We start from the raw sequence: 23,527 nt of genomic DNA, 5'->3' as shown, positions 1-23,527 counted from the left end.
ATGTCTCAATCCCAGCATGCAAAACCTTCCAGATTAGTCAGGAAGGAAGATGTAAAAATACAACCAACTACAGAAGACCACCAAGGCAACCAACAAAGATGTGGCATCTGTTAAGACATTAATACCTGGAAAATTAAAGCAATTAAAGATGAGGAAAAAAGACTTTACCCTAAACTACCCATGTCAGTCAGAAGCCTTCTGACTAGAGCTGGAGCAGCACACATGAGTTTGGATAGGACTGAGGTTCTGTGTCAGAACCTAGAATCTACAATCCACAATGGTTTTACAATGGCATTATGAAGAGCCTGTCTTAGCTGGCGACTCTCAAAACCCCCACTGGTCATAGCCAAATCCAAAATGGTTCCACTTTCTAAGGGTTTAGAAAAGCAGCATGATTGTGATAAGATACTCCCCAATTAGGGAATAAACACTCAAAAGATTAGTATGTCTTCACTGAAACCAAGCCCTCCTGATAAAGAGACCGATTGGTGTGCAAAATCCTTTTTAATTAAAAGGTAAGAGCCAAGAGAAACTCTTGGTCCCACCAGCTGAGGATTCAATAACCAGTATCTCTACTCATAGTGGCCCTGCAGCTGAGATCCTTCCTGGGCCACTGGAAAGGACATGCTGTGGTAAAGGACTGTTCTCTGAAGAGACATTGAATGATACCAGTGGTTCCCCGAAAATGTTTGCTCACGACAGTCTGTGGTCCTTTGCCCCAAATAACAAGTCCCCAAATTACCTCTCAAGGAAATCCCAGCATTCAATTAGAAGAGTTGGGTTCATGAGTAGAATCTCTTAAGCTATCTCATTCTTCCCTAGATGTCATTAAGAGTGAACACGATCACTACCCAACTTCCAGTTCATTCTATGGTTTAATTCAGGTACAACCTTATTATCTGCTTGGTTGTTGATAGGTTCTAGGTCCCTTAATTCTATAATAAAATTCCTCGTGGCAGCCTCAAAACAAGTGATCTTTGGTGCAAACCAGATCAAGAGACCTTCAAGGCTGAAAAAATCAACAGGAAGTTTCTGATACCACCTCTGTCCTAGGACAGGCCTCTGGTGCTATCACACTTCAAAGGGAACTTCCTGGGGAGATTCTGGTTTCCAAAGCCGGTTCACTCTGGGTGAGGGACCCAAGGTCCCTCTGAGCTCCAACTCAGTTGCCACTATGATACCTTGGACTACTATGCCCAGGGACCAACAGGTGAGGAGTTGCCATACTGGCCAAAGTAATTGATCTTGATTAGCAGGAAGAGCGTGTTGCCTTTATACAATGTGTGAAAGAGGTGGAAAATATGTGAAGCCAGGTGATCCACTTGGACATTTTCTGGGACTTTCTTGACCCATTGTGGCTATGGGCACGCATGTGAATCATTCCCCAGATAAGGGTAAGATTAAAGTGTCAGTCCCCTCAGGAATAAGCAATTGGGGTCACCCCACTAGGTAAGCCACTCTTATTTGCCATGGTGATAGTTGAGGGTGAGAAGAATTGAGTAGCAAAGGAATGAGGGCAAGGGCTGTGACCTAAAGCTTCCTAGAAAATGGCCTGTATTTTGTTCTACTAACTTTAAGTTTCCCTTCAAAAAGGAAGGCCCACTGGAGCTGTGAAGGATATGCTCCCCCACCACATGTTTCAAGGAGATCCATGCAGTGCAAGAATGGACTGTGGTGGCCGTGAAAACATGCCTTTCAGATTTGAATGCAGGCAGCATATTGGATGGCCTCAGTCACTGTGCTCTGTGCTCTAGAAATACATGGCATTGTCAGGCTCCACTTCTGTTTCTGACCAGTGAATGAGCACAGGTATTAGGACAGGCCTAATCTTTTGAGATATTGGACTCTATAGGTGCCCTTGTTCAAGGTTTCTATTAACATTTGCAAAACTTTCTTAGAGGCACACAGACATCTAAGATCCTCGTTTTCCTTCCACCCTCCCAAAGATGAGAGTTACATTGTGACCTCATGGCCCCTAGCCTCTCTTGACATTCCTCTCCATCTTCTTTTATGGCCATTTTCCCACCCGCTGCCTTCCAATAAGCCTCTGAGATATCCAATTCCATCTTTATCTGTTCTTGGGAAGACCCATGCTAACACAATTATGGCAAGTCTCACAGGAAAGTCGACATTGTTCCCACAGCAGTGGATCCCTGGGAAGAACTAATACCTTTGAAAAGAGATATAAAATGACTACTTTTAAAAGACTTCTCTCAAAGCCAGTTGAGGAGGAATAATGGACTCCCTGAGGTCTGTCCTGGGGAGACTGTGCTGCTCCGGGTGCTGACCTGGCAGGGAGTGGCCGCACAATCTGCTTCTGTGCAATTTTATGTGCGTACCCTGCCCCATAACACACACCGCTTCCCAACCATGTCTTGCAGCCCTACCTGCCTCTCTACTGTGGACCTTTGGGAAGCAAATCCCCACCTCTGGGGCTTGGGCCTTGACTGTGCTTGGAGTATGTAGGCTTCTCCCTGAAGTAACCACACTCCTCATGCCTGTGGGGACCCCAAGCTCCAAAGTTGTGGGAATGAGCACCAGTTGGAAAGTTTGCCTGAGGGCTGGTTTGTGCTGTTGCAGGCTTGGAGCTGGGGGCCTTGCATGTGCTGCCCTGCCCATGTGACCTGGCCAATGACCGAAACATTTGGTGACTGAGGGCAAGAGCAGTCCATCCAGATTCTCCTCAGAAGTGAGACTTTCCAAAGGACCAATGAATTCTGTGCTTTTTCATTTTTTCTTACTCTGTAGCTATATCTCAATCTCACTATGCAAGGCCTTCCAGATTAGTCAGGAAGATGTAAACAAAGAAAAACAGCCAACTATGATAGACTACCAAGGCAGTCAACAAAAATATGGCAGTCAATACTGCAAGCCCTGGAAAGTTAAAACAATCCAAGAAGAGGAAAAAAACAGAACCTAAAACACCTATGCCAGTCAGAAGCCTTCTGAAAGAGCTGGAGCAGCATGCATGAATTTGGATAGGACTGAGGGTCTTTGTCAGAACCCAGAGTCCTTAACCTGAACTGGGTTTACAATGGCGCTACAAAGCACCTCTTAGCAGGTCACTCCCAACTCCCACTGGTCATAGCCAAATCCAAAAATGTTCCACTTCCTAAGGGTTTAGAAAAGCAACCTGATTGTGATTATACGATACTCCCCGATTTGCGAGTAAAGCACTCACAGAACGATTCGGGTGTCTCGCGTTGGAACCGTGTCCATATTGGTGTGCAAAATCCCTCTGTAAAAGGTAAGAGCCAAGAGACAACTCAGTCTGGGTCCCAAGGAGTAGAGGATTCCAAAATCAGTATCCCAACCCACAGTGACCCTGTAGCTGAGATCCTTCCTGGGCCACTGGAAGGGACATGACATGTTGAAGGACTGTTTTCTGAAGAGACATTGAATGATACCAGTGGTTCTCCCAAAATGTTTGCTTATGACTGCGTGCTCCTTTGCCCCAAAGAACAAGCCCCAAAGTTACCTCTGAAGAAAACCCCAGCATTCAGTTAGCAGACTTGGGCTTATGAGTAGAATCTAATTTCTGATTCTTACCCAAATCCCAGTGATAATGTGATTGCTACCCCACCTTCAGTCTAAAGGTTCAATTCAGGTATAACCTTAACCTTATTAATTGCTTGGCTAGTGGTAGGGCAACTTCTACCTCTAGTAAGATTCTTGGAAGGCTCAAAACAAGTGACCCTTGGTGCTAAAACCAGATCACGTGAACTTCAGTGCTACTAGAAATCAACAGCAAGTTCCTGATAACACCTCGGTCCTAGGACAGGTGCTTGGTGATATCCCACATCAATTGGAAGTTTTAGGGGCTGATCCAGGTCATGGTGAGGCCCAGGGTGAGACTCCAGATCCAGAGATTCCCGGTGATATTCCAAGTCCAAGGAAAGGCCTTTGATACTGTTTTAGAGCAACAAGAAACTTTGTATGAGTGGGAGTGTTATCCTAGATGTGCCTGTCTTCCTTTCTGTTCCTTCAAATCCAATTGCTACCTTAATGCTCCTTCCCAATGGCCCAGGCCCCAAAGCACTGTCTCATATGGACTTGCAGTCCAGAGTGTTATACCTATTTTTGCCTTTTTGCTCAGGACACTCCTCAAACTCAGAAAAATTCATAACCTTCAGTAACAGCTATAAGCAATGTAGAAACTCAGAAGCAGGTTCATATAAGCTTCCTGCCAGCTAAATCTAAGGGGCTCCCATTACCCCCTGAGAGAGGACTCTTCCATGCTTCACTGGGTGTTGCTCAATTCCCTGTATACAGCTTTGAAGGGTCTCTTGATCTGATTTAGCACCAAGGGTCACTTGTTTGTAGCTTGTCAGGAGGAATGTAGAGATTATCGAGGAAAACAAGTGGCCCCAGAGGGAAAAGCAGCCCAAAGTTTTAAATGCAGATTTTGACAACCAATCAGTAAATGGCCCCAAGTCAGACTCCATGAATACATTAGATGTGGCATGGGGAAGAAAAATTGGAATTGAACCCACATCCTTTTGAAAAGGTAACTAAGAAAGCAAGCATGACAGTCATTGAGTGGAGAAGTGGACACACAAGAAAAATCCATTTAACTGATCATGTCAGAGTTCAGTGCGAATGTCCCAGAAGCTGAAAAACCAAAAAACTGAGGTTGAAAAGTGAACCAAACCTCCAGAATTGTTTGTACAAACTAAGAAATAGCGTTAAACATGTACACTATTTTCCCACTGAAACAAATGTGTCATTTAAAAATTCAATATTGAAGAATGTGGCAAGACATTAAAAACAATCTTATAAATTCCTAAAAGACACTGCAAACTAACAATGCTGTGAGCTCAGTTGCTGCTGATATGAATTGTGATCATCTCAAGGGGAGAAATCATGTTTTAGCATTCCAGTAGCCTGGCTTTAACTGCAATTCCATCCCACATTCTTCACACTGCAACAGAAGTTGTCATGCTAGTATACACAACGAAGGTGCTCAACCAAAATCTGATTATATACCAAGTAATGAACCAAAATATGGATCTCCAGTTCAACCAAGTCTCTTATCATTAATGGATAGGAGATTAACACTGCATTAAGTGGTAGCCAAACTTAGAAGGATGAAGAATACCAATTAAGTCAGTTCATCAGACAAGACAACAGCCAGTTTGCTAAATAACTTTCAAAGCTATCCTCTATACTAAGACCTCCAAGACCCAAATTCACATGGAGAGTCAAACCATCACCGTCCATCTTTGGGAAAACAAAGTTCATGCAACATGGTTCCCAATGGGCAAACTATGCTATCTAAATCACCTATCAGCTTAGCCACTAACCCAAGCATCCACAAAGTCACATGTATATTTAAAAGTCAAACTCTATTTATACCAACATCAAACTTATCCAAGACTGACACCAATACAAGTATGGGTCCAGGAATAATTACTCTTGACAGTTGTTCTGAGAATTTGCATGTTGACACCAAGAAATAATAAATTGGGGTATTGTAACCAGTCACTGGACAGCAGCAAAAATCTGGACTCAGATGTGTCATGTCAGGATGCAGCCCATACTTCCATTGAAGACATTGCAACACAGTTGGGACAACTTGCTAAAACAGATTTACAAGAAAAAAACAAGCCCATTCAAAAGTGGGCAAAGGATATGAACACTTTACAAAAGACATACATGAGGCCAACAAACATGAAAAAATGCTCATCAGTGGTCTTCAGAGAAATGCAAATCAAAGCATTGAGATACCATCTCACGCCAGTTGGAATGGCGATCGTTAAATCTGGAGACAACAGATGCTGGAGAGGATGTGGAGAAATAGGCACAGTTTTACACTGTTGGTAGGAGTGTAAATTAGTTCAACCATTGTGGAAGACAACGTGGCGATTCTTCAAGGACCTAGAAAGAAATTCCATTTGACCCAGCAATCCCATTACTGGCTATATATCCAAAGGATTATAAAGGGCACAATACAACAGAAACCACCTTCAAGACTACAAAATCATGGTTCAGCATTAAAGCAAGGAACACAGCCCACAAAGAAAATCCACCGCATCAGGAGATGAAAAGTGCCCACAGTTGTAATCAACAAAATCAGAAGTGGGCAACGTTGTCCTATACTTATGGCACTATTTGACTGTTCAATGTAATCCAAATGTCACATAATTTTGGGCAATTTTGTCCACATGATTTTCCTACTGTATTTGGGAAAGTTTTCCTTAACCAAAATATGGAAAGCAGTGGCTCAAATGAGGTTCATTATACAACCCAAAACAGTATTTCCTCTACTCAGATAAAATTAGATATCTGGAATCAGGAGAAAAGATGGTGAACCACTGGATTCACTCAGCTTATATCTTAAAACAGAATCCAACAGGAAGGCATTCACTGATAAAGCTTCTAATTCATAGATACAATTAATGGTGAATGCCAACCAGAAAGCCCATCCTTTGACCCAGCCCTCCTCTGCACCTAGCCAGTGTGCTAACGTGATGGCTAGCAATGATCAAATACAGTTTCAGCAGGTTAAGGAGCAACTCATGCGTCACCAATTGCCAACATTGCCTGGTATCTCTCATCCAACACCCTTACTGGAGTCAGCACTAACTCAGGAATGTAAATGTAGTGTGTTCAGGTGAAATTACATTGGTTTCTACCGAAAGTGAAGAGGAAGTCTGTTCATTCAGTGTTGGAACATCAGAGTTGTCCAGTGGGCAATGCACAGAAAAATTTCAGTCATCTGAAACTTTACTAACACTACAAAAACGTAGCGTCTATATCTAAGGATTCTGAACCGCCCATCTGCTACTGTCTTTTGGTATTACTCGATCAAGACAAAGGCCCGTAGTATATATAACTTGGGGCAGGACCATGTGTTTGTTGTCAGGGAAGTCAGAGATTAGGTATGGTCAAAAAGGGAACAGTAAGGATAGGAACAGTTTACACTGGTAAAGAAGGGACAAGCTGTCATGGTTGTCTAGTTGCTGAGTTTTAAGCAGCGATTAGGAATTCCTTGGGTCCAGCAACATACAGGCCACCACTGTCCAACTGCTATGATGGCTGTACTCATGGTATGGGATGGCATTCCTTTTCCAATGGCTGACTGCTATTCAGAACTCAATCTCAAGTCATACAATGGGTATTCTACTGACTGAAGATGTACCCTCAATGAAAATCGTACCTGTACATATCAAGGAATATGATCCAGAGACTTGTGGAGATTCATCCTTTTTTGGCTGTTCATGGAGAATGTACTTGGATGGCTATAAGTTATCTTCAAGGGTTATCTTGTGTGTTTAAGGGAGAACTTGGAACAATTCTAAATCTGGGGCTTGGGCTTCTACCAAACTTACAGGTTGGCTACATGGTTAGCTCCAATTTATAAGCAGGATGCTGCGGTAGCTTACCTGAATTTCAGAATCATGTGGAGTATGAAAATGTTGCCAGAGAATGTCGGCTTGACAGCAAGGAAGGTCATCCCTTCTCTGGGGTCACCACTTGCCTGGACTTCTGTGCCCATCCCCACAGGGACATTCACAACACGATTAATGTAAGCACGGTGGTTTGTACTTTAATTCGAGGAGATAACTGATCTTTAGGTGTTATTCCACAAGAAGAGCAACTCCATGTGCTACCACTTTATCATCTTTCAGACAAATATGAGTTTGGCTCCAATAAATGAATGGAAGCTAAGATCAAATCTGGGGCCATTGAGGTCCTGGCAGCCCCCAACAAAAACAGAATGTCTTTGTCAGCCTATTACCCATTCTTGTAAGAAGTGTGCTGTGGTGACAGAGGTTCTTGCACATAAGGGCAGTGGAGAAGAAACCTATTCCCCAAATCAAGTGGAATAACTTAACAACAAACAGTAAGGCTTGGTCATCACCAACCTTAGGGGGAAAACACCATGCACCTGAGGTACAAAGTGATAGTGATCCCCACTTTATCTTAAAACATTCAGACAACACTAAAACCTATTCGCTGATGCCATCTGCCTTTTCACCCAGTTGAAGGGGCATGTCCAGGCTTCTCCTAGTCCCTGAAGACTGCTTCAGCCACACCAACTCCATGGTAGAATAATGCCACAGCCTCGTGTGTGTTTTAAGCAGCAGCAGCACTCCCCACTGCAGGATACCCTTGGGAACACTCAGCAGTGCCAGTGCAGCTGCTGCAGCAGGCCCTCACATTTCATAGCATGGTGAAGTTACTCCTCTTCCCCACCCTGTCTGCCTCTGTGACAGAGCCCCTCATTAATTCTGGGCCTCCTACTGGTGTGACTGAGCCACTAAAGCCTCATCAGCCAAAGTAGCAGCCCTCCTTTCCTAACCTCTCAAGACCTTGCCTCTTCTCCAATGGAAGATGAACAGCATTCTGAAGCAGAGGAGCCCCTATCTGATGACCTCTTGTCACCTGCAGAGGAGAAATCGCCCCACATTTGAGTATTGGTCAGTGAGCACATCTTTTTGGATGCAAATATTGGTGGGGTGACTATCCTGTTCACAGCTCGATCTCTATTTAGTGAACTTGATGAGAGCTGCAGGCTACCACTCTTTGAATACCCCAATCATGATTATCCAACCTGCCTTTTTTGCAGCACAAAAACCTGAATAGTTCAAAAACAGTGTTGGGGCTTAAAGATTAAGTTTGGGGTTAAAGAAGCTAAGAAAAAGAAAATGAAGACCTCAGCAGAAATATCAGGTAGCTCAGCTCATAAAGATATGGAACTGTCCAGTGAAGGAATTCAACCAAATTTCTTCAAATATAGCATTAACAGTAAGCCATGACAATGTTGTCACCGTGTCCCCTTATGCTCTCACACACCTTGCAGGGCCTTATAACCATTGGGTCTGAAAGGCTTCTCTCCCCCTCTTAATGACTAACAGCACTTGGGAGAAAAAAACCACTGCACTAGCAAAGGCATGTTGTCATTTACTATGTCATCCTCTCATCCATTTCACCTCTTAGGTAAAAATATTAACAAATGGAGTGGGTATTCTCGACTATTTTGACAATTGGTAGGCACATATTTTAAGCAAAATAAGTGTTTCATCATTTTAAATGTGTACATGTTTCAGTTAGGCATTAACCTTGAGAGAATCATTCAGTTTGTTAATTCTGTTTACTATGAAAACTTTTTAAGGAGATTTTACATCATAGAATATGAATCTGTTAAAATCAAGACACAGTATTAACTCTTCACAGCTTCTGGTGTTTAACCACATGCACCCACTTAAAAATAAGTGGAACTATTTTGTGGTGCCATTGTTCCAACATCTTCCAGTCATTGCTAAAAAATTGGCATACTCTTGAACTTGTTTTCTCTTGAAATATTTCTTGTAAAATAAATCATTGTTAGTAATGGTAGGAGGCTGTTCATAAATTGTAAATATTTTAAAAGCACATTGTTTTAAAAAGTTGAAATGACATCGTCTAACATGCATATTTGCATACAGGAGAAGTTGTTTATCCTTGCTGTACAGAGTTCCATTTTAACTGCAGTATGTATTCTAATCACATGGTTTGTGTTTTTCCTGTGTCCTTTCACATTCAAGTGTTAGCAACTTGCAATATATAAAATAGATTGTGAGTTGTTGTCAATTATGATACTAGGAAGCATATCACCAATATTAACATTTCCTTTGGGACTAGATAAGAGTGGTCTCTTCTGACTTGAACCACCTCAGTTTAGTTTCATCCCACCATTCTCAGTATAATCCATGAGAGGTATTTCCAAAAGGAGATGATGGGACAGGATGGGTTTCAGCAGATTCAAATGCTTCTAACGTCTCAAGGTGATGAAATACAAAAATTGAGTGGACAGATATTTGTACTGAAATCTGATACAGAATTACAAAAAAATTCTCGCTGAAATATTGTGAAAACAAATCTACCATCAAATGCCTCCCCAAGCCCAAGTCAAAAAAGAGGAATGGTACAACATGGCTCTGTCCATTAAGAGCTATTTCCTTATAGCATATTAGAGTTGGGAAAATAACTCAGCTGTTCTCATAATTGCATATGTTCTAGGTAACAGGAAAACAGGCATCAAGTTTAGTCTTCCCTTTTCTTCTCCCATTACTTTACTGACTCATTGTATTGCATAACAGAGGACCACCCACACATGTTTAGAACAAGGAGAACTTTCAATGAAATACTTGATTCTGTTAAGGTGCAGAGGTGCTGTAACATTCAAAGTGTCAGATTCCTGGGTAGTATGGAAAACTTAATGGTGCTCCTCCCTTGGAACTGCCATGGAAAGCTCACAATCGCTAACATTTACAATTTTGTTTCAAAAGCAGACAGTTCCAGCAGGCTCTCTAGAGAAAGACTCATTGTAACTTAATATAGTGTGAAGTATCTTTTGAGCTTTTGACAAATCTAAGGAATAAGGGATTGTAAACAAAATGTTCATCGATAGACCACCGTGTACAAGTAGATTTCTGCTTGTGGAAATGTAAAATAGGGTAATTCATTGACTTGTTCTATTTTGTGTGACTTAGATTTCTTTAAACATGTGTATTTTGTGACCCTAAGGTTTCTAATACAGATAGGTATCTAAATAAGTGTTTATGGTTCAGCTGCTTCAGTAAGTTATTTAATGCTATGAGACTATCACATACACCCTTGTGAGATTGTTTTAGATTTTAGGCCTTAGCTTCCCCAAGAAGTAATTTCTTCACCAAATTTAATGGATAAAGTTTCATGGGTCTTTATGCATCCACTCATCTATTCATTGAGTCTACACATTGAATGCCTGCAAAATCTGTCACCTCTGTTTCTTTGAATCACCACCTATGACATAGTAAACTTGAATAAAAACTACGTCCAGGAATTTTTTTAAATAGAAAATTATCTTCAGAATAATCCATGGTAACGTATGCAGCAATTCAAATGGATCTGTCTCTATAGGTTTCTTAGCAATCTAGATTTGAAACATCAATGTTAGTTTGTGGGACTGCTGGGATTTGTGATGCTTGTTGCAGTTTGCCAAAACAAGTATATGAAAATATCAACTGGAATATTTCCATTCCATTGTTTTAAGTATCATGAATGGATGTCCTGAAGTAATTACCCCACTGTGGGAACAAAATTGGGTTCCTACTTTGTTGGACTAATTTTAGCAATTTACCATCTTATTTCTCTGCCCTGTGATTTTTGAAAAGCTGTCAATGTTCTGCAGCATTGTGAATGTTAGCTACAATGCTTTTAGAATGCACTTTCTCATGAAGCCAGGAAAAATTTGTTTGAAATTTAAAAAGTGAAGGACAGAGGGGCCAAGTCGGCCGAACAGAAAGAGCTCCTGCCTTCCTTTAGGCTTCACATACACAAAGAGTTTTGGTCAGCTTTCATTTTTCAAAAATCACAGTTGCCACCCTCTGGAAGGTCCGTTCCCCCTCTGGATGTCCCATCTTTAACAGCCCAAGACTCTGCCTTGTGACTGACCTGCAAATTAGACACATCAGCTCATCCAGTAAATTGTGGTCCCCTTTCCAGCATCCCACCCATCCCACTGAGCACATTTTAACACATGCTCACGTGGGCTTTGGGAGTTGCAGGCTCCCACTTCAGACACTCTTGTGGGGCTGGAGCCCAGGGGTGCTCCCACTCCCACGAGGGGGTTAAGCACACACAGCCTCCAAACAGATGAGCCACATCCTTGTCACACATCCCGATATGGGGGTCAGGGAACGGTTTCCTCTGGGGGCTTGTCTGGGTAACAAAAAACAGCAAGCTGAAACATAGAACTGCCAGATCTTTTCATACCCTGCCAACTCTTTCTTGTAAGTTAAAGGAATATTGGCTTCCTTTCCTTTCAGTGATCTAGCTGTCACAAGGGGCTGGAGTAAAGCCCTGGGGCAGCCAAAGTTATTCTTTTGCTGGAAGACTCCAAGACGGAACTTCATTGGCCAAGACCCCTAGACTTTGTTATAGTATGTTTTATTTCACAGTTTGAAATGGCTATTTCTTCTTTTATAATGTTAATGGTTTTGCTTCAGACTGCAGCAATAATAAATGATGGCATTTGACTCAGCCAAAACGTGCAGGTCAGAAGCTAGTGGTCTCTCCTTTGAGGTGCCATCCCCAGCCTCATCAAAACGGCCGCAGGTGCACATGGTGCATGGTGCCTTCCCTCCCAGCTCAGGTGCCTGTGTGTCTGGCAGCACACTCAAGCCATGCCCAATGCCCACAAGGGTAGGAGAAAACTGCAGCTATCGCTGGGACCCTGCATGGAGGTTCTTTCCCCAGACCTCCCCTTTTTGCCACTTAAGCTGTGTTTTTTTCCTATCCCATTTTTTCCCCCTCTAAGTGAAGATTCCTTTCCCCAGCACTCTGCTTAGGATTTAAAAATGGAGTGGCCTCTGCTGACTAATTGCAAATTTCGTAGGGCCCATTTGGGACCCACAGGGTAGCCCCTGATATATTTTCTCCCAAACTCAATTCCAGGCTTCAGGCTGAAGCTCTAGAAAAGAAACTACATCTGAGGAATCCAAAGCCAGGTGACAGGCAATGTAAATAGGCAGAACAAAGGCCTGACAACTAAACCCCTGCTTCATGGAAGGAGACCGTGGTCCACGACATAGACAAGGCTCAGAAAACAAAGGTCAGACAGGAGGGAAAGTAAAGGCACAGATAAAGGTGGATAATTCCTATTCTCTTGGTGCTCCATGCTTCACTGTTGTAGGTTGCAATAGCACCCATGGTAGCATTTGTCAAGCATCACTGGGACTTGGTGACAAGAGGAATGCCTTTCTTCCTCACACCTCAAGTTTTTGCTGAAAGAAGGGGAATGAGGAATGCCTCTATTTCCCTTTTTTCCAGAATGGGCAAGCAGTTCTCTTCACCACCCCAGCTTGTACTCCTCTGGATTGTATCCTGAACCATGCAGACTGCTTTAACGCTTGGTATCTGGAGGAAATATGCCTCACAGCCCTCTGCACAAAGGTTTGGCCAAATTATAAAGGGCTGGCTTGGCCTCTGGAGTCATACCATCAGGAAGTTGGACCTTTTTATATAGGAATGAGGACAGATGGTCTGAGGCTCCACATTACAGCCTTTCTATGTCTTGCAGGGTAATGTAGAGCTTTGCCAACCAGGTGGGGTTAATTCAGCCCTCCTGTTTGCCATCTAAGGAAAGGCCACAGGGGGCCATCCCAAAAAAACACATTCCTGAGGAACCACCAGCAGAGAAGCTGGCTCCATGCCCACCTTCCTTATCCAGCTTCAGTCTCTCCTGCCCTCTCCTAGAAATCCTCACACTAGACAAGCCCCAGCCTTACTCTTGCCCCTCCAACAGATGCCTGGTGAATTTGGCTCCAGTAAGGTCCAGGTCCTCTTCTCTATAGAAATTAAATTAACGGGACCTTGGCAACGATTCAGACAACCCTGGCAGGCTTTTTGGAATTTAACCCAAGCATTTAAGCCCTCTTGAAAAAAATGTTACCTTAAAACAAAACCCTGATGGACACTGAGAAGCAAGCTGCTCTGCCAGTGGCAGGGAATTTGGGGATGAGCTTTGTATCACGTATCATCAGGGAGGGGGGCAAACTGTATCCAAATGGAAGAAAAGTGACACCAGCAAATGTCTCTGGATGGGATTCCAATGACAAGTTTGGAGACTGAAGAGGAGATATTTTCAAGTGTGCATAATGGAGGGCTTATGTAAAACTAGGACCAAGTCTCAATTGTTGATAGACCAGGATTTAATAAGATAGATGATAGACTAGGAATTTAAAATGTTACTGCCCATTTTGAAAGGCAAATGGGCACTTGGGAAAGCAGACCTCTCTACGTCCCGATTCAGTGGAGAAACTACTAATTATGAAGAATACATTTATTACTCAGGCCGCCTCTGATATCAGAAGGCCACTGCAGAAATAGGTCAGTACTTTAGAGGTCATCTGGAAAGTGTCTACCCTAAGTCTTCAACAATAAAGACCAAAAAAACCAATCAGATTTTATGGCCACCATAAAAGCCTACAACCCCCAAAATGCCTAGGGTGCACCTATTAATGGCTACAGATGTGCCAAGAACGGTTATGTCTTCGAAGTTTAACCACTCCTTATGAAGTTGTTACTTTCTCCAGGGTGAAACAGCTCAGGGTACAATGATAGTGTATTTCACTCTGTTTACGTAATCTTTGGCATGATTTCCTTGTATAATATGCATATTTAATCCATGCATACTTAACTTTCTCTTGCCTGGCTGTCAAACTTTGAATGGTCAGGCAAGTGGAGCCTCAGGTGGCTCCCTTTTTACCAGGGCCCCTTTAATTAGCCTCTGGGAGGATTCTAACGGCCGTTTTCCCTTAACCACCAACACTTGTCAGCAGTAAGTAGCTAAGATTGGTCATTTTCCATGTTCTAACGGCAGATGTACTTCAGAGGCAGAAATGAAACAGCCAAGAGACAAACACTGGGTACAGGGGCACAGTTGCTCAGCAATGGTCCCACTCTCGGGCCTGGGAACCTATGGCCCTATAATGGAAACAGGCATTCCCATTTTCATGCCCTAAAGTTGCCTTTTGGCCTGCCATGGCCCCCTATCCGGTACCTACATAAGCCCCCAGACCCCAGGCTTTACAAACAGATTAGCTGACAAGATGAACAGAAAAACTGAAGAACAGAAGAGCGTGGCAAAGAGACAAGGAGTATATGAATTGGGAGGAATTTTGCTTGGGGTGTTCAGAAGATTCGCACCTGCCTGGTAAAACTCCAGGGGACGATTTTCTCACTGCATTTCCTGTCCAGCTCCCCACCCATCCCACTAAGCCACATCCACCACTCAAAACCCCCACATTTGTCTTTCAAATTCCTGTGTAACCCGATTTTCCTCAAAGCCAGAGAAGAGAGTCAGGATACAGGAAGCTGTCACACTGGCCCTCTGCCATTGCAGAAAGGCAGAGGGTCCACTGAGCTGTTTAATGCTTAAGCCGTCTGCAGATGGCAAGAATAGAAGAATTCAGTGTAACATGTCTGCTTGGGCTTTGAGAGTCGCAGGTTCCTGCCCTGCATGCTGCTGTTGGGCTGGAGCACTGGGTCCTGTGGCTGCATGTCTGTGTGCTTCCCCTCCTGCAAGCTGTTTAAGTGTGCATGACAGTTGAAAAGATGAGCCACATGCGTGTCATGTCCTGCGATGGGGGCTGGGGAATTCATTTCACGAGGGCAGCTCTTGTAAGCCTAAGTAATGGCTAGTGCTCAGCAAAGCTAAATCCTTAGATTGTCCCGGAAGAAGGTAGAGGAAGAAGACAAAGGACATATGATAGACATTTAAGGGTAGGAGATCCAGAGGATTTTGTTCAATGGGAGAACCCAGAACAAAGTATTCAGCAAGGCCATCACAAATGATTTGATGACGTGGACACTAACACTATGAAGTTGTGCAGTGATGGCTTTCTTCAGATCAGAACACATGGCAGCAGTCACAGACATAAGCTTATCAATATCTATGATAAGGTGGCTATAGTGAGGCCAGGCGGTAATATTTAACCCTGAGAAGTCAGGCTGCAGTTCAGTGAGAGCTGGCAGGGTCACAGGGGACACTAACGGGGCTTGACCCAGAGTTGTGGAGACTTAAGTATTGTCCCAAGGACCTAATTAGATATGCAGCCAACAAGGCTGTGCTCACCATTTTAACAAGACAAAAATGGAGGATCAGAGGGCTGAGATAATCACTAGTGAAGTCTCAATGTCATGACCAATTCCCAAACTTGTGTCGGTTTCTAGATCAAGAACTCATTGAAGAGATACCTGAATCCCTAAGTAGAAAAGCCATGAAAAATCTCATACCACGATTTTCCCAGTTCCTCAATGGTACCTGTGATAATTTACTGACAACTGTACTTCAGGGAAAGAATAGCTAGACACTGAGGATTATTCAGCAGTTTGAGGCAACACTGATATCCAGAAATTGGAAGTATAATCATGGTTCCTCTATTTACTGTATAGACTAATATCTGGAATAGAGTCCCAACGTTAAACTGTCTCTCCTGGTTCCAGACCCACTCACTGATTTTTCTAGTCACTTAAGATTACTATGCCAGGTTAAACAACTACCACATAGACTTTGTTCTGAAACTACCCTCCCCACCAAAATAGAAAGTTTTTTGAATGCATGATAGAACTTGGCAGTTGTATTGCTTTTTATTCCAGTTCAAAGATGATCAGAAAGTTCATATTCATAGGGAGAGAAAATAGGACTCACACAGTTTGCCTCGGGCACATGAAGTCTGTTGTGTGCCGTAGTATAGTCCTAAGACTTGGACTGCCTGTACATCCCAGAAAACATCGGTGATCCAGTGGTATGTTGATTGTGCCAGAAGAATGAGAGGTCCTTCGTAAAGGCCTTAGTAAGGTACGTGCTCCAAGGGTAGAGACAAATCTAAAGAATTTTTAGGACCCATCATGTCCTAAGTATTTAATTAGGTCCAGGGTTACACCAAATATCTCCAGAGGAAAGCAGCAGCCTTCATCTTGCATCTGCTATCCCAAAGAGGTCACGATGAATAGTAGTCCTCTCTGGATTCTGCAGGTAACATTGTTCACCTTTGAATACTGCCCTGGCCCATACATGAGAAGTCATAGAAGGCTTCCAACTTTAAGAGGGCCCAGAGCAGGAATGAACCCTACAGCAGGTCCAGGCTTTGGTGCAAGCATCACTGCCACTTAAACCTTAGGAACTGACCCAAGTGTTGGTAGTGTCAGTGGTAGGAAGAGATGCAGGATGCAGCTTATGGAATTATCACTATAGAGATTCCTGGTATTTTGCAATTAGTCTTGTGTACAGCAAAATGCTTGTAGATCCTTTGAGAAACAGCTTCTGGTTTACCAGCCTCTGATCATAGGTACCAAGTGGTCATCCATTCTAAACAGCTTAATATGAAATAGTTTTTGACCAACCACACCATAGACAACCACCGGACCTGTCCAGGTCTATAAGACGGAAGTAGTTAATCTGGGACCAAGCCTGACAGAACCAGCATGCATAAGTTGCATGAGCAGGTAGGCCAGACTCAGGGCAACCACAACATTTGCACCAGTCCCCCTTCACATGCGGTCAGTGGCCCTATGGAGTAGTGCCACATGACCAACTAAAGCTAGAGCCTGTTTACAGATGGGTTGGGAAGCTGTGGTCTATGATGCACAGCATGTGTATTACAGCCGTATCCAGGATCTGTTTCAAGGGACCGGAGAAGCAGTCTCAGTAAGACGTGTTAAACCTGGTTATCCCATTTCTGTGGAAGAAGATGTGGCCCAAGATGAGAATTTCTCTAAATCCCTGGGTAGTGGCTAATGGCCTTCATGTGGTCAGGGGATTAGAGACCAGATGATTAGAAGACTGGGAGAGGGACATAAATATGCGTACATGGGAGTCAGACCAAAATTGCCAAGATTCTTGTATCTTTAAAAGATATCTACCAGTAGAGGCACTGAACCATCAAATAGATGAAGTGATTCTTCCACAGTTGAAGTTAACTAGCCTTCATTGTTCAGCTCAGAAATGGAATTATGGGCTATAGAATGGCATGGGGAAGCAGACACCCCTATGTACGGTTCCTGAAGCCCACATGTATTTCTCTTCAAGGAAGCCACTTAGTGGCAGTTCAGAACTATATTGACTCTATTCTGTGTGCCCAGTAGTTTCTATTTATAGTTATGTTTGTTTTGGCCCTGGGTTTATCCTTTCTTGTCCAGAGCCTTGGCCATTACTGCTACTTTGACGGCTTCCAATATCACTTATCTGCAGGTAAGACAACACGGTACATGATCAAAGGAGTGGACATGTTTCACAGCCAAGGATATGCAGGATAGAATAGGGCTGATGACCATGGGATTCACTAGTGGTGTAACATCTCAACTACCAGGAGCAATTGGCCTCAGGATATTGAGGATAGCATGTAAGAATAAAACTAAAGCCATATCTCAAAACACTTCACAGAAACAGTATCAGCCTTCAGAATACATTATGTATGTTTAGAAATCAGTATGGTGCTGGGTCTCCAATAGAAGTACCATATACCAGCAGCCAACGGGTAAAAACAAGAATGACTATATAGGATATTCCTAATAGTCCACTGGGAGAGTCACTTCCCATCTCTGCAAGTCTCGGCTCTGCAGGGTTGGAGATTCTGGTTCCCAAAGCAGATTTGCTCTGGGCAAGGGTCTCAAGGTCCCATTGAGCTGTAACAGTGGCTATCAGGATAGCTTGGACTACTATATGCTAAGGGGTCAAAGCTTGTGGAGAAGTTGCCATACTGGAAAAAGCAATTGAGGTGATCAGCAGGAAGAGAGGGTTGCAATGTATGAAGGAAGAGATATGTAAAATATATGGAGCCAGGTGATCCTTGTGTACCTTTTCTGGTGCTTCCTTGACCCATTGTGACCATGGGTATACATGTGGATCATTCTCCGGATAAGGGTGTAATTCAAGTGTCAGTCCCTCAGGAGTAAAGGATTGGGGTCACTCCACTAGGGAAGCCACGAAGATTTGCAATGGTGATAGTTGAGGGTAAGAAGAATTGAGTAGCAAAGGAATGAGGTGAAGAGCTGTGGCCTGAAACTTCACAGAAAATAGCCTATTGTTTGTTCTACTAACCTTAAGTTTCCCTTCAGAAAGGGAGGCCCACTGGAGCTATCAAGATGCTCCACAAATCTGTTTCAGGGAGATCCCTGCAGTGCAAGAATGGACTGTAGTGGCCATGAAAACATGCCTTTCAGATTTGAACGCAGACAGCATATGAATGGCCTCAGTTACTGCGCTCTGTGCTCGAGAAATACATGGGGTTGTCTAAGCTCCCTTCCCTTCCGTTGTTTCTGACCAATGAATGAGCACAGAGCTATTAAGACAGGCTTAATCTTGTGAGATACTGGACTCCTCATAGGTGCCCTTGTTCAAGTTCTCCATTAACTTTTCCAAAAAAACATTCTTTAGAGATGCAGACATCTAACGTTTTTTCCTAACATCTCCTTGAGTTTTTTGCAGCCTCCCTAAGATGAGACTGGCATTGTTACACCTCATGGCTCCTAGCCTCTCTTGAGATCCCTCTCTCCATCTTTTTATGAGTATTTTCCATCCAGTCCCCTTCAATAAGACAGATACAGATTTCCATTGTTATCTATTCTTGGGCAGACTCATTCTAATGGTTATGCTAAGTCCCACAGAGAAGACTTCAACTTTATGTCCACAGCAGTCAGTCCCTTGGAATTACCAGAGTCTTTGAGATCTCTTTTCAAAGAGTTCAAAGGAGTTAGGAAGAAAAGGGACTCCCCGATGTCTGTCCTGGGGACACTGCTGCTCCAGGGCGCTGACCTGGCATGGAATGGCTGCAGTCTGCTCCTGTGCACTTTATGTAGGCAGCTGCTGGCCCCTCTGCTCCTGGGTCTGCCCCCCTGGCCCACCCAAGACATGCAGCCCTAAATCCCTCTCTCCACTGTGGACCTTTGTGAAGCAGCTCCCCACCTCGGGGGCATGGGCCTTCACTGCATGAGCCCACGCCCCTCACACCCTCTAAGGCCTGGGATCCTCAGTTATGGGGATGAGCACCAGCTGGAAAGTTTGCCGGAGGGCTTGTGCAAACTTGGAGCTGGAAGCTGTGACCCAGCTAGCAACCTGAACCTTGTGTGACTGAGCTCAAGAGCAGTGCATCCAAATTCTCAAAAGTGAGAATTTCCGAAGGACCAATGACTGTTTCCTGTGGTTTTTTCCTACTCTAGCTATGTCTCAATTCCACCATGCAGGGCCTTTTAGTCAGGAAGATGTAAACAAAAAACTACCAACTATAAAAGACCAGCAAGGCAGCCAACAAAAATGTGGCATTGGTCAAGACTTTAAGCCCTGGGAAAATTATTTTTTAAAAAGTATTTCAATGTTTATTGATTTTAGTATGTACAATTACTATGCTTTAAAAATATGACAGTTTGATAAGTCAAAATACAAATGTAGATTTGAATTGAAATATTTCAAGTATGGGTTTTCTTCTTAGTGAATGAGGTGTGTGCACTTTTCTAGAGAATCTTTGAGGCTTTGTACATGTTGGCCAATATAATAACATTGTGTAAGATGGAATAATATATATTAGCAAATTTAAGGAACTTCTATTAAATTCTCTTTAACATTAAGATAAAACCTTGATATTTTTAATGTTATCATTCATTTTTTAATTGCTTAATCATTCCTAATTTAAGGGAAAACTGGCAAATTGTATTTTACCCTAAAACTCTATTGAAAGTATAAATAGTTGCTAATTCAAGAGTCTAAGTTATCCAAATTTTTATAAATCAATGTGGACTTTGGAGAATTTACAACTACCCAAATATGAGAACAGAATTTTACCCTTCAAGGTTTACATTCTTTATTAAGTCATCCCTAATTTTAAGTAAGTTAACTTGATATACTCATTTAGTATGAGATTCAATTACTTTATTTTTTGTCCTTTACTTATTTTCATTTGCAACACTGAGCTGTGAATATGAAGTGCTTCTTTGTAAATAGGTAAAGATCTGTTTTGTTTTTTAAAAGAATGTTTTTTTCCCATGTATTTTATTGCATTTTAGGTTTTGGGGTACATGTGAAGAACATGCAAAATTGTTGCATAGGTACACATGTGGCAGTGTGATTTGCTGCCTTCCTTAAAGGCCCTGGGAAAATTAAAGCAATTCATTCAAAAAAGCTGAGGACAAAACAACCTGAACCATCCATGCCAGTCAGAAACCTTCTGAAACAGCTGGAGCAGCACACATGTTAGGATAGCACTGAGCTGCTTTGTCAGAACCCAGAGTCTATAACCCACAACAGTTTTACAATGGTGCTGCGAAGCGCCTCTTAGCAGTAGACCCTCCCAACCCCCACTGGTCATAGCCAAATCCACAAAGCTTCCAACTTTCTGAAGGTTTGGAAAAGCAGCAACATGATTGTGATTATAAGATACTCCCCGATTGGCGAGTAGAGCACTCAAAGAATGATTCGGGTATCTTGCATTAGAACCAAGTCCTTCTTGATGTAGAGACTAATTGGTGTGCAAAATCCCTAATTAAAAGTTAAGAGCCAAGAGACAACTCAGCCTTGGTTCAAAACAGCTGAGGATTCAAGCAGTATGCCCTACCCACAGTGACCCTGCAGCTGAGATCCTTCCTTGGCCACTGGAAGGGACACGCTGTGGTGAAGGACTATTCTCTGAAGAGACATTGAATGATACCAGGGGTTCCCCAAGAATGTTTGCTCAGGACACTGTGTGGTCCTTTGCACCAAAGAACAAGCCCCAAAGTTACCTCTCAAGGAAACCCCAACATTCAGTTAGAAGAGTTGGATTCACAAGTAGAATCTCTTAAGTTATCCAATTCTTACCTAGATCCCATTAAGAGTGAACATGATTGCTCTTCCACCTCCAGTCTTTCTGAAGGTTCAATTCAGGTATGACCACCTTATTAAAGGCTTGACTCTTGGCAAGTTCTAGGCCTCTTCTGTAATAAAATTCCTCTTGGCAGGCTCAAAATAAGCGACCCTCGGTGCTAAACCAGAGACCTTTGAAGCTACTGAAAATCAACAGCAAGTTTCTGATACCACCTCTGTCCTAGGAGAGGCCTCTGGTGGTATCCCGCTTCACTGAGAACTTCCTGAGGAGATTCTGGTTTCCAAAGGCAGTTCACTCTGGGTGAGGGACTGAAGGTCCCACTGAGGTACAACTCACGGCTGCCATCTGTATACCTTGGACTACTATGCCCCAGGGATCAACAGGTGAGGAGTTGCCATAATGGCAAAAGTAATTCATCTTAATTAGCAGGAAGGGTGTGTTGCCTTTATACAATGTATGAAGGAAGAGATGTAGAATATATGAAGCCAGGTGATCCACTTGGACATTTTCTGGTACTTCATTGACCCACTGTACCTATGGGCATACATGTGGATCATTCCTCAGATAAGGGTATGATTAAAGTGTCAGTCCCCTCAGGATTAAAGGATTGGCATCTCTCCACTAGGGCAGTCACCAAAATTTGCAATGGTGATAGTTGAAGGTGAAAAGAATTGAGAAGCAAAGGAATGAGGGGAAGAGCTGTGGCCTGAAGCTTCATAGAAAATGGCCTATCATTTGTTCTCCTAACCTTCCTTAAGTTTCCCTTCAGAAAGGGAGGCCCACTGGAGCTATGAAGATGCTCCCCACATCTGTTTCAAGGAGACCCACGCAATGCAAGAGTGGACCGTGGTGGCCATGAAAACATTCCTTTCAGATTTGAATGCAGACAGCATATTGGATGGCCTCAGTCACTGTGCTCTGTGCTCTAGAAATACATGGCATTGTCTAAGCTCCCTTCCCTTCAGTTGTTTGACCAATGAATGTTCAGAGCTATTAAGACAGGCCTAATCTTGTGAGATACTGGACTCTTTGTAGGTGCCCTTATTTTAGGTCTCCATTATCCTTTCCAAAGCATCCTTAGAGATGCACAGACATTTAAGACCCTGCTTATTTTCCTTCCACCCTCTCAAAGATGAGACTTGCATTGTGACCTCATCGCTACTAGCCTTTGAGATCCCTCTGTCTTCCTTTATGGCCATTTTCCCTCCAGCCCCCTCAATAAGCCTCTGAGATATCTAGTTCCATCTTTATCTGTTCATGGGAAGACCCATTCTCACAATTATGGCTAGTCCCACAAGGAAGTTTTCAACTTTTTCCCCACAGCAGTGAGTCCCTGGGAAGAATCAATACATTTTATGAATAGAGTCCTTTTAGATCTCTTTTCAAAGACTTCTGTGAAAGACATTTAAGGAATAAAGAGACTCCCTGAGGTCTGTCGGGAGGGGGGGTAGGGGGGGGCACAGTGCTGCTCCGGGGTGGGGGTGGGGGTGGGGGGCACAGTGCTGCTCCGGGGTGGGGGGGACTGACCTGTTGGGGAGTGGCTGTGCAGTCTGCTCCTGCACTGCTTTGTGTGAACAGCCCCTAACCCCTCTACTCCCAAGTCTGCCCCTTCGGCACACCCTGTCTCACCCAAGTCATGCAGCTTATCTGCCTTTCTCCACTGTGCATCCTTGGGAAGTGGCTCCCTACCTATGGGTCTCATGCCTTGACTCTGCTAGGAGCAGGTAAGCATCCTGCCAGTGCTCCTTTCCCCCATGGAGGCAGGGATCCCTTGACTGAAAGTTGCAGAGAAGATCATGAGTTGGAAAACTTGCCTGAGGGCTGGTGCAGGCTTGGAGCTGGAGGCAGTGCGCTGCCCTGGGAGTGCGACCCGGCCAGCGAACAAAACCTTGTGTGACTGAGCTCAAGAGCAGTGCATCCAGATTCTTTTCAGCAGTGAGACTTTCCAAAGGACCAATGACTGTTTCCTGTGCCCCTTATTCCTACTCGGTAGCTATGTGTTGATCCCACCATGCAAGGCCTTCCAGGTTAGTCAGGAATAAATATGTACAAAGAAAAATGGCCAACTACTAAAGACCACCAAGACAGCCAACAGAAATGTGGCATCGGTCAAGACTAAGCCCTGGAAAATTAAATTCATTCAAGATAGATTTTTCTTTTAGATCCAAACCTCCCATGCCAGTCAGAAGCCTTCTGACCAG

At 43.4% G+C, this 23,527-nt stretch overlaps 1 pseudogene; it reads left to right on the top strand.

Annotated features, from left to right (window-relative positions):
- LOC108307399 lies at nucleotides 1–8,829 on the top strand (annotated as a pseudogene).
- The last annotated feature ends 14,698 nt before the right edge of the window (nucleotides 8,830–23,527 follow it).

Source organism: Cebus imitator, unplaced genomic scaffold, assembly GCF_001604975.1.
Source record: "Cebus imitator isolate Cc_AM_T3 unplaced genomic scaffold, Cebus_imitator-1.0 Scaffold79, whole genome shotgun sequence".
NCBI classification, from domain to species: Eukaryota; Metazoa; Chordata; class Mammalia; order Primates; family Cebidae; genus Cebus; species Cebus imitator.
The sequence above is the reverse complement of the archived record's forward strand: the minus strand, read 5'-3'. Positions and strand labels throughout refer to the sequence as shown.